The 11,296-nt window shown below is 31.5% G+C and overlaps 1 long non-coding RNA gene across 1 annotated transcript; it reads right to left on the reverse strand.

The window, feature by feature from the left end:
- Positions 1-5,797: 5,797 nt before the first annotated feature.
- Positions 5,798-8,402, reverse strand: LOC127715350 (uncharacterized). Its single transcript, XR_007988350.1, has 2 exons — positions 8,234-8,402; positions 5,798-6,121 (listed from the first exon to the last, which is right to left on the reverse strand). It is a non-coding gene; the product is annotated as an uncharacterized LOC127715350 (long non-coding RNA).
- Between the last annotated feature and the right edge of the window lie 2,894 nt (positions 8,403-11,296).

Raw genomic sequence — 11,296 nt, forward strand, 5'->3', positions numbered from 1 at the left:
ATTCAGCAATGTTATTAATGGGCTGGCGCGTGTGGGGTTAAACATGTTTTCGTAGGTAAATAATATTGCTGTGGAACTTTTTTTTCATGAGAGTGTAATAGAGTATTACTTTCTGATGGTTGGAATTGTGAAATAGAAGTCAATACGTTCTTGCTCAATACTTTGTTGCTTTGAAGGCGTCATGCTTGTCATCCTCAGCCTAAGCAATGTGTTACTGTAATTTGAATTTCAAAATGACTGAGTGACGTTTTTTCGACGTACTGGTCAACTCCACCGTAGCGAATCACATGACTTTGACATAATCAATAATATATTACAGTAAATACGAGCGAAAACTATCTTTATAAGTAAAGAATTGTCGCATTAAAATTGAATACACGGGAAATGGCAAAGTTCGCGAAGTCTAGTCTGATTAATCATTTTACAAAAAAAAAAAAAAAAAAAAAGTGCAAGCAAAGGGGGGGGGGGGGGGGGGGGGCGTACGCCCTCTACGTCCCCCTCTGGATCCGCCACTGGTTTTAGTTAGCTTAACTTTCTGGATTTTTTAGTTTGCAATGCTATTGATTTAACCTTCTAGTTGATTTGATATCTCATTCGTGTTCAGGACTTGAACAACATAACAATACATATAATAACTAGAAGTTAACTATTATTGTGAAAGTTATTTTATGAGGAATGTATTAGCAAAATAGTGTATTAGCTACATGAATCATAAAAAGGATGGCAAGAAAGGTCAGAAAGGTCAGAAAAGGAGGAATTCAAAACCTGAAAATGATAGCACGGAGAAACCAAGTAAGAAACAACAAAGTAGTACTCACGATTCAAAACATGAGAATGTAAACAAACCGAAAAATAGTTTAAAAAATAAAACTGTCGATAAATTACAGACTATAAATATGTCAACGTACATACCAAATATTGATTCCCCTATCCTCCCTGGAAGATCCAACATACCACAGTATACAACACAACAAATGTCAACCCCAAACTTCACTTCACCAACGGGCTATTATCCTAATGGACCCCAACCTATTCCAAATATTCAACCAGTTATGCATTCAACAATGAATATGGGACATGACTCAAAATTGACAATCTTGGACAAAAGGTGGAAGAAATGTTGACAAAATTATCTATTCTTGACTCTTTTGGTGAAAAAATTGACAAATTTGAAAGAAGTATGCAAACATTTTCAAGCAATGTAGGAAAAATTACAGATAGAGTAGGAGACATAGAAAAAAGTTTGGACTTTATTAACTCACAGTTTGAGGTAAATAGAAATGATCTATCCGACATGAAATCTGAATTTACTGCTATTAGATCTGAAAACAACGAAGTGGCAGGAAATATGCAAAGGGTGCAGAATAATCTCGAAGAACTACAAGGAAAACACCTAGATCTCCAGATTCGGTCGATGCGTGAGAACCTAGTGTTCACAGGAATTCCTATGACAACGGAAAATGAGGAAAGCGATACAACGGAAGGAATTTTGAAAGTATTCATGACAGAACATATGAAAATGGAAACAGAGATTGACTTCCACAGAGCTCACCGATTCGGACAGCTGAATGAGAGAAAAAATCGAGACGGGACAACATCTAAAACCAAACCAATTGTATGCAGATTCAAAAGCTTTAAGGACAGAGAAATAGTACGGAAGTCTGCAACCAATCTTAAGGGGACTACCTTTGGTGTTTAAGAACAATTCCCTAAAGAAATCAACGAAAGAAGAAAGTTATTGTGGCCCTATTATAAGGAAGCTCGAAAACAAAACAAAAAAGCTCTTATCAAACGAGACAGTCTTTTTATTGATGGAAAAGAAATTAAGCCTCTACCATCAGATATAGCCGAAAATACTACACGACGGGAATTTCAATCACAAGGAGCACGTCCAAAAACAAGACGACGAAACAGACGAGATGATCTCACTTCGGATGAAACCTCAAGTAACGGAAGATAGGTGAACCATGGAGGGCAAACAAACTCAGTGAACAGTGACAATTTTAACGATTCGGATGACTTTCACGGATTAACTCTCTATACAGTGAACAAGAACTCAGATATTAAAATATTATCTCTAATTAGCACATACTTACAACTTCTCGTCCAATCAAATTGCTTATATTTGCCTTCTAATTTTCATAGTACATACTTTTCCCGTGTACTAAGTAACTACACATGAATGACCACAAGGGTAAGATTTCATTGTATCATAATGAAGATATTTAAATCAAAAATTGCCGCTGGCTGTTTTGAAATAAAATGCTGTGTTCCAAATTAAATTAAATAGTTTGTAATTAGTTTTCACGTTGATTTTTAAATATCCTGCTATTAAAATCTTTGGATCTAAAAAATGTTTTTGATAATTGCTATTTCTTTCATTTAAATAAAGGGTAATACATATGGTTCTTTATACCCAGTGGGAAAGCCAGTGACATTGAAGAGTTCTTTCCGGTGGTCACGCGGGAAAGGGGACATAATCTAAAAATTTCGAGGTGGCGCTGTAATCAGCGTGTAAACAAAAACGTAGCATATGATTCAGACAATAAATTTATCAAAACGACTTATCATCCAACAGTATTTGCGGTTTAATCTTCATCAGAATAGATTTTGTCACACGACTGCCAAAAATATATTAAAATAAGTGCTTCGTTATTGAAATATGATAAATCAAAAGACTACCTCCGTTGGTTTCCAAAAAACCGCGGGTAATACCCCCGTCTGAAAATAACTGACACAATTGCATCCTAAAGCTTTTCATTGGTTGAGATATAAATAAATGTGACCCAGAAACACATGGGCACATGACTATGTAAAGAATTCCCCGTCACTTCGAGTCTTGTTTACATAATAAATACCTCAACCGGAGGTCAAAATTGAACATTTTTCTAACGTTTTTGGCGTTATTTCATTGCAAAATGGAGCAAATGATGTCCATTTAACCAGTTTTTAACCACAAAATTGATTCAGACAATGAAGTGTGATGATGTTTCCTGGATTTTTAATGTTTTACATAAAAATGTTGATAGGATGACAGCTTTACTCCGTCATTTGTTGATTTTTTTCATGTTGCTCAGACTCCTTGTTTCAATAATTTTCTGCATTTATTTAATTATTTGTTTAATTATGCTGCAGTGTATAACAGATTTATGGAGTACATTGAAACTGGTTTATTCTATGAATGAATTTGTCCATAGAAATGACTTCAGTTGTCTGGAAGCCCCCCCCCCCCCCTTTTCCCACTTTCAAGAAATTTCAGTTGGGCAAAAAATATTGTCTGAATGAAAAGCTTGCACAAATGCAAAGTGTAAACACTCAGCTAATGTCTGTTTTAAGCCTTTTTTTTTTAAGTCTAATGATTACAGTCATTCTTTGTTTCTGTAAATATTTACCTGAAATGTGTCAACTTGTCAATTTAAAAAATATTAAAAGTATCAATCAACAAATATTGCCTGCCTGCCACTGTGACATGAAAATCTGAATTTTTAGTCTTTGTTCTTATTGTATAAATAAAACTACTATGCAAGTGGGAAGTTAACACACAATCATTTGTATTTTGCCTGTCCTTATCAAGGAACCTGTTGTACACTAACCATTCATAAGTGTGTCTGGGCCCTGGTAACAAATATTTGTCATTGTGTTTTCAAAGTGTGTGCATGTTTTTAAAGAATTGTTTTGAAAAAGTTTAGTACGTGGCCATTCATCAAATTTGTTTTTCTTCCATATATATATAGTAGCTGTATTTATTTTATCATTAGTTCTGGATTTATAATTTTTATCACATGCTGTTTTATAAGGTCCTTTATACTTGACAAATTGGTTTGCAAATTGTAGAAGGCTAAAACTGTTACCTATAATTATCATCCTCTATCAATTGTCAATCATGTCAATATGGCTTTCTTTTAAAAACAACTTTTCCCAAGGAAAAACTAAAGTTGAAAAAAATAGTTCAACCCAGATATGCTGCTGCTGAAGAAATTAACATTAACAATGGTATTTTTCAAATATAGCATTCATTAATTACACTATTCCTTCATTGAAAATGAAAAAAAAATATTTTAAATTGAATGCATCCAAGGGCTTTCCTGGATTAACCTTCAACAGGAATTCTCAATGCCTAGTACATACAAGTCTTAATACAAGTGAGAGCTATATGACCATTAAGAGCATTAAAAAATATTGTTAGATGTGGCCCAATTTGAAATGGAAAAGTTAAAAGAAAAAAAAAGGAAAAAAAGGAAAACCCCCCCCCCCCAAATTTTTTGAACCCCTTTATGATTCATCACCCCAAAACTCAATAACAGCCTTCCCTTTGTGGTATGGTACCTTGCAGTACAATTTCAGAGAGATCCATACACTTGAACACAATTTATTGTCTGGAAACTAGAAAAATGCTTGTTTTTTGGCCCCAAATTCCTTAACATTTAGGGCAATTACTCCCAAACTCAAACCCAGCTTTCCCTTTGTGATATGGAACCTTGTAGTACAATTTCATAAAGATCCATACACTTACACACAAGTTATTGTCCTGAAACTAGAAAAATGCTTGTTTTTTGCCCCTTTTTGGCCCCTAATTCCTAAAATTTTGAAGCAATTACCCCCAAAATCAATCCCAGTCTTCCCTAAGTGATATGGTACCTTGCAGTACAATTTCAGAGAGATCCATACACTTGAACACAAGTAATTGTCTGGAAACTAGAAAAATGCTTATTTTTGGCCCCTTTTTCCTTAACGTTTTGGCCAATTACCCCCAAACCCAATTCCAGCTTTCCCTTTGTGATATGGAACCTTGTAGTACAATTTCAGAAAGATCCATACACTTACACACAAGTTATTGTCATGAAACTAGAAAAATGCTTGTTTTTTGCCCCTTTTTTGGCCCCTAATTCCTAAAATTTTGAGGATATTACCCCAAAATAAATCCCAGCATTCCCTTTGTGATATGGAACCTTGTGGTACAATGTCAGAGAGATCCATACACTAACACACAAGTTATGTCTGGAAGTTACAAAAATGCTTATTTTTGGCCCCTTTTTGGTCCCTAATTCCTTAACTGTTGGTACCATAACCCCCAAAATCAATCCCAACCTTCCTTTTGTGGTATTGAACCTTATGGTAAAATTTCATAGAGATCCATTCACTTAAACTAAAGTTAGAGTGCGAAAACCAATGTGTCTTCGGACGACGACAACGTCATACCAATATACAACCACAAAATTTTTTGGCGGTCGTATAAAAAGGGCACCTGGGCATCTCATTCTAAATACTACACATGGAGCAGGTTCTGCTTACTCTTCCAGAGCACCTGAGATCATCTGTATTTTGTGGGTTCAAGTTGATTAGTTTTCATTTTTCTAATTTGTATATTAGTTTAAACTTTTCATCAAATAGTCTGAAAACAGAGATATGTATATATCTGCTGAAAATGATTTATTTAGATGCAGTGGTAACCACACTTTAAAATCTCCCTGGAAGCATATAACAGTGAAAAGTCATGTAATGAGAGGCCACTAGAGAGACATCAAAGATACCTCTGGGAGAAGTGAATGATTCTAAAACCACTCCATTTAAGTCCTTCACACCTAATAAATCATTAAAGTAGACCTTTTACATCTTTGATATTTTTTATGTCTCAAATACTTCAGTACATACATGTATATGGCTAATGTGCTTGCTTTGCATCTATGAATGATTTATTGTAATGCAGCAGTAGCATTGTCTCATGTACATCTACCCCATGTCATCAATATAAAATGATTATGGTGTTTCACTTTGAATATATAAAAATATAAAAATGTTAAGAAAAAAAAAGTTTATTAAAAGATAAATAAATACAAATGCATAAAAATAATGTTAAAATGAAACGTATGTAAATAATATCTTAAATAATTATAAGTAAATAAGCTTCAATCAAATAAACAAAATTTAATACAACTTAAATACTTTGAAAGTAAAAAAAAACAAACACATAACAATAAAGTTTAAAATTTAAGAAGCATAATTATTGTTAAAAAGTCCAAGTTAAAGTAAAAACAAGTCAAATAGTCCTCTGTTCCATAAATCCTCAAAATGGAAATGTTTCCTGCTCTTCTTTATTCCTTATTTCTATTGTTACATGCATCTGTAAATATATAATTTATGCATATGATATTAAATGAAAATAATTTCCCAACTTATCTAGAGTTTTCATATGAAATTATAATTTACATTTTAATTGACTACTGATTCTTATGTGGTCCAAGTTTTAATTTAAATTGAATGTTTCTAATTTCACTAATGTAAAACTAATCAGATGTGAAATAATTGCCAATGAGACAACTATCCCCAAAAAAATCAAATGGAGTAGATATAAGCAATTTTATGCTACACTAAAGCCTTCAATCATGAGAAAATCCCATAATGTATATACTTAAGTTTGTTTTTAGATATTTGTTATTATTTTTTTGAAATTGAAATTATTCTTATTTTAATCTTAAATAATCAAAAGTATGTATATAAGCTTCAATAAAAAATAAACAAAAAAATTTAGACTTTTGGTGTAAATAAATAACTTATTTTAATGACTTTATATGATATGTCTGATAAGAAAAGGTCATAATCATATACAGCAACATATGTTCAAAGAAATTTTTCTATTTATTTATTCATTTACTTCAGTATCTTAACATGTTAAAAGTTAAATTCATCACTATAATAATATATCAATCTTTTTAATAGATATTAATATATATTTTATGATATTAAATGTAAGTAAACGTCATAATTACAAACAAAATATCAGTATGAGAGCAAAAATATATAGTAAATGCACAAGTAAGTCTGCATTCAGGTTGAGAATTCAAACTCTCCTTGTGCAAGTTAACTGAACTAGGATTGCTGTAATCAAAGGTCTGTGGTTATCTATGACGGACGGACAGACAGACGGACGGATGGACAACGGTATACCATAATACCTCTCATAAACAGGCGTATAAAAAGGAGGGTTCTTTTTCCAAATTGTCTTTGCCTAATGAATATTCTATTAAGAATTTCTTTTAAATATTTAGGAAATTTCCTTTTATCATTAAATGACATTTTATCAAAATAAATGTGAAAATTACTAAGAATATTCATTTCTAATGAAAATTAATCTTCAAAAGGACAATCGATTATGGGTCTATTCTAAATTTAAAAAAAATGGAAAATTAATAAAAAAAAATCATAACTTCATATTACATTCCTTTAACTGTATCTGAACATGATTAATGAAAAAAAACACTGACTAGATTGTCAAAATCTTGTGAAGAATATTTATATTTATATTTCAAGTAAAGACAGAAAATGTCGAAATGTTGACTTTCTTATCAGATAACCTAAGTGTAACATCTGTGGTCAGTTTATTGGGAAGAGTGATATATAAATTACAAGGACTTCAAACTGTGAAGTTAATCAGTTGTGAAATTTGAGATTCCCTCAAATCTGAGGGCATTCTTCGGGCTGTACTATAAAGTATATGAGCAATCAGGCATCCACCACCAATAAAACCTGGCCACAACACCTTGCCAATACTGTGGCGTTAAAAATCAACAATCAATCACATATAATTTGAGTGTTTTTTTAGCATGGAAGGAGGGACAGAACTGATACTTTCCTCCTGATTAATATTTCATATACCTGAAATCTGTTCAAAATATTTTTCATGACCATATATGGATTATTTAACAAAAAAATGGTACTGTTGTTCGCATAAACAAGGGTCTGGATGGGGTGTCCTCCATTTCTATATTATTAAATCTTTAAGGTCATTTGTCTCTATTCTTTATACTTTTTGCCCATCATTCTTTTTTCTCAATAAATTAGCACAACATTATTCTCTATTCCTTATATTTTTTAGTCAATTTTTCTCTATTCTTTATACTTTTAGCCGTAGTACATGTACTCTATTCTGTAATTATTTTTTTTTGTTACACACTCATTGAACTAACCTTTTCACTATTCGGGAGAATCAAACAAATGATCACAAATGCTTTACACAACCGTAATAATTAAACTAAAATATAAATGCTATCATTGACAGGCCAAAATTAAAGTTTTATTTAAAATTGAAGTCTCACGCTGGGAAAGGGGCGTTTATTTACACGTGGTCTTGAAATTTCAGCATCGAAAAGGGGGCAAATATATAGCCATAATTTGGCATAAACCGATCTGATCAGTAAAATTTTGTTATGGATATTGTTCATATCTTTCTACTAACCATTAAAAGAGTATTACTAGGATTTTGCGAGCACAGAAACCTACTATTCATGTGGATCTGTTGAAAAATGGCGTCGATTTATGTGCTTCCCTTTCGCAGCCTCAGTTGCAATTTGACACGGAGTGATGGGTAGTTATGCAAATATTTAGGGACTCCCATCATCATAGATACTATTTTAGGTCATTTTATATTTAAATAGCCATTAGGATGCAAATGTGTCAGTTATTTTCAGAAGGGGAAAACACCCGCCATATTTTTATCTTCCAAAACAACAACGTCACTTGCCATTTTCAGATGTTTGTTTCTTGTAAAATAAAATCTCTTAAGAAGAAAAAATAGCATGGTCACCTGTTAAACTTACCTATATAACTAATTGATGATGAAATGATGCAAGTTTAATTGTCTTTAATAATAAATTTCTTGAAAAATCAAACGTACACGATGTAAACAAATTACCGAGATGGTGCGATACTGTCGCCGTCTATGTAAAAATCGCGATTGTCGCCCTTGAATTCTTGTCCGTTACGTCATATGGAAGGAGGCGCAGAACTGACGTGTGGCTTTCCCACTGTTGATTAGAGTACAACGATATCTTAAAATTATGATAATGTAATAATGTATCATCCATGCAATTACTTTGTACACAAAAAAGTGTGTACTATGAAACCTTGTGAAGGGAAATTAAAGCAACTTGGTGATAATTTTTTAAACTTTCTTAAGGAAGGTGATCTATTTCGTCATGAATTGATTGATTTATTGATTATCGGTTGCTTAATTTCCAGTGGCAAATATTTCATGCATGTTCAGGACGATGTCATGAATTGAAAAATTGTGATTATGTCTGAAGATAATGTGCCAATTATATATATAAACATATTCTGATAAATCTTTTAGTTTTTACTTTGAAATAATAAAAAAAAAAAAAAAAAAACACACAAAACCTATAATCTCTGATCTATTGATAGTTGCTTTTTAATGCCTATCTGCTAGACTATATCTATGGGGACAAACTATCTATATGTTTCAAATTTATTATAGCTTTAGATTTTAGTGAAATTAAAAAATGTTTTCAAAACATGTAAAGCTTCCACTGCAATTTAATTATTGCCTGCTTTTGGTCAATTTATTTGGTCATCTTACCATGTAAGAAGAACATGTATAGTGAAACACCACTTTATATCAATATACATACTTACACCAGCAGCTACCATCTTTTCATTCTGGAGTCAAGGGCCTTTTGAAATCACATATTTTACAATGATACTAGTGAGTAGATTTACAAAACTTCGTTAATGAGCTCCGTTTTACAAACACCTGTGATACAAGTAGTCAGCCAAAATAAACTATCAATAGACCAATTAAAAGATTACTCGAGTTGTAAATATGTGCTAAATTGGATAGTCTATGAAAAGGTATATACTATGAAATTAAGAGCTCGGGGCAAGCCCCTCGCTCTAAATTTCATAGTATATACCTTTTTATAGACTAACCTAGACATGTATGTGGTGTCAAGCATCGATTATTTTATCCCGAATTTCAATGTTTAATAAATAAATTTGATATTGTTTGTTTTCAAGAAACAAAGCTTGATGATATAGACACTATTGATTGTGAACACTTTATTTTCAAGTATAAAAATAGAAAGAAAATTTCAAACTACAAATCTGGTGGTATTGCTATAGGTTACAAAAAATATTTAGAACGTTACATAACTGTAATAGAATCAGATTGTCCTTTTGTTTTCTGGTTTTCTGGTAAAAAAAGAAATTTTTGATTTTCAAGAAATATTATATTTGGTATTACTTATATACCCCCAGAAAATACAATTTATGCGTCAGATGAAGCCTTTTCGGAAATTGAATTTGAGTTTCAAAATTTTAGTAAGAATAATGACCACATGTGTTTACTTGGCGATTTCAATAGTCGAACTGCAACACTCAAAGATTTCCATGAAACCGAAGATACTGATGATACTCAATTTAATGAAATATCCGATACAAATGTATTCTCAGATATATGTATTCTTGATGATATGCACATATCAAGGTATAGAAAAAATCGTGACACTATTGTAAATAAGTATGGTAGAAAACTTATTGAATTTTGTAAAAACAATAATATATTTATCTTAAACGGTAGATTTGGGAAAGATAGTATTGGTAGAATGACTTGTAAAAATAAAAGTGTAGTTGATTATATGATATGCACTTGTAATGTTCCTGAGAATATGCTCACTTTGAAGTACAAGAGTTTTGTAGACTTTTTTCAGATATTCACTCACCTATTTCACTTACTTTGAGCTGTAAAAATAAGAAGCATTCAGATTTTGAGACAAATAATTTTACATCAAAAATTTGTAAATGGAAATGTGAAAAAACATTGGATTTTAGAGATAATTTAGATGGAGAAATGATTGAGAAATTATTTTTTAAGATACAATCTTTACATAATGCAAAAGAAAATGCACGAAAACAGGAAGTAGATGAAGTAGTTTTTGATCTTTGTAATATTTTATTGAAATCGGCAGAAACACTTTCGGTCTGACAGGTAGTAAAGCACATGAAAGACATTCAAAAAAGCAATGGTTTGATCTGGAATGTTTGAAAGCAAAAAAAGAATTCAGAAAATCAAAAAGACTGTGTAAAAAATATGGTTCAAATAGATTTAAAGAAAGATTAAGGGTGAGTGAACTTTCTTATAAGAAAACTATGGATAATGCTATTGTGAGATTTAATACAGATTTTCGAAACAAAATGAAAAACATGAGAACAAAAAATCCTAAAGAATTTTGGAAACTTTTTCATGGTAATAGGCAAAGAGATATTTCAAAAATTCCTTTGCAAACTTTGGTTGACTTTTTTAAAGATTTAAATAAAAACAAAGATCATTCAGACGATTTTGTTATTACAAACGAGATAAATTCAGACGAAGTAAATGAGATGATTAACAAGGAAATAACAGCAGATGAAATCAGAAAAGCAGTAAAAAAAGCGAAAAATAAAAAGTCTCCAGGTGATGATTTAATTATTAATGAATATGTTTCATCTTCATTGGATTCTATGA

Source organism: Mytilus californianus, unplaced genomic scaffold, assembly GCF_021869535.1.
Source record: "Mytilus californianus isolate M0D057914Y unplaced genomic scaffold, xbMytCali1.0.p SCAF_9, whole genome shotgun sequence".
Taxonomy (NCBI): domain Eukaryota; kingdom Metazoa; phylum Mollusca; class Bivalvia; order Mytilida; family Mytilidae; genus Mytilus; species Mytilus californianus.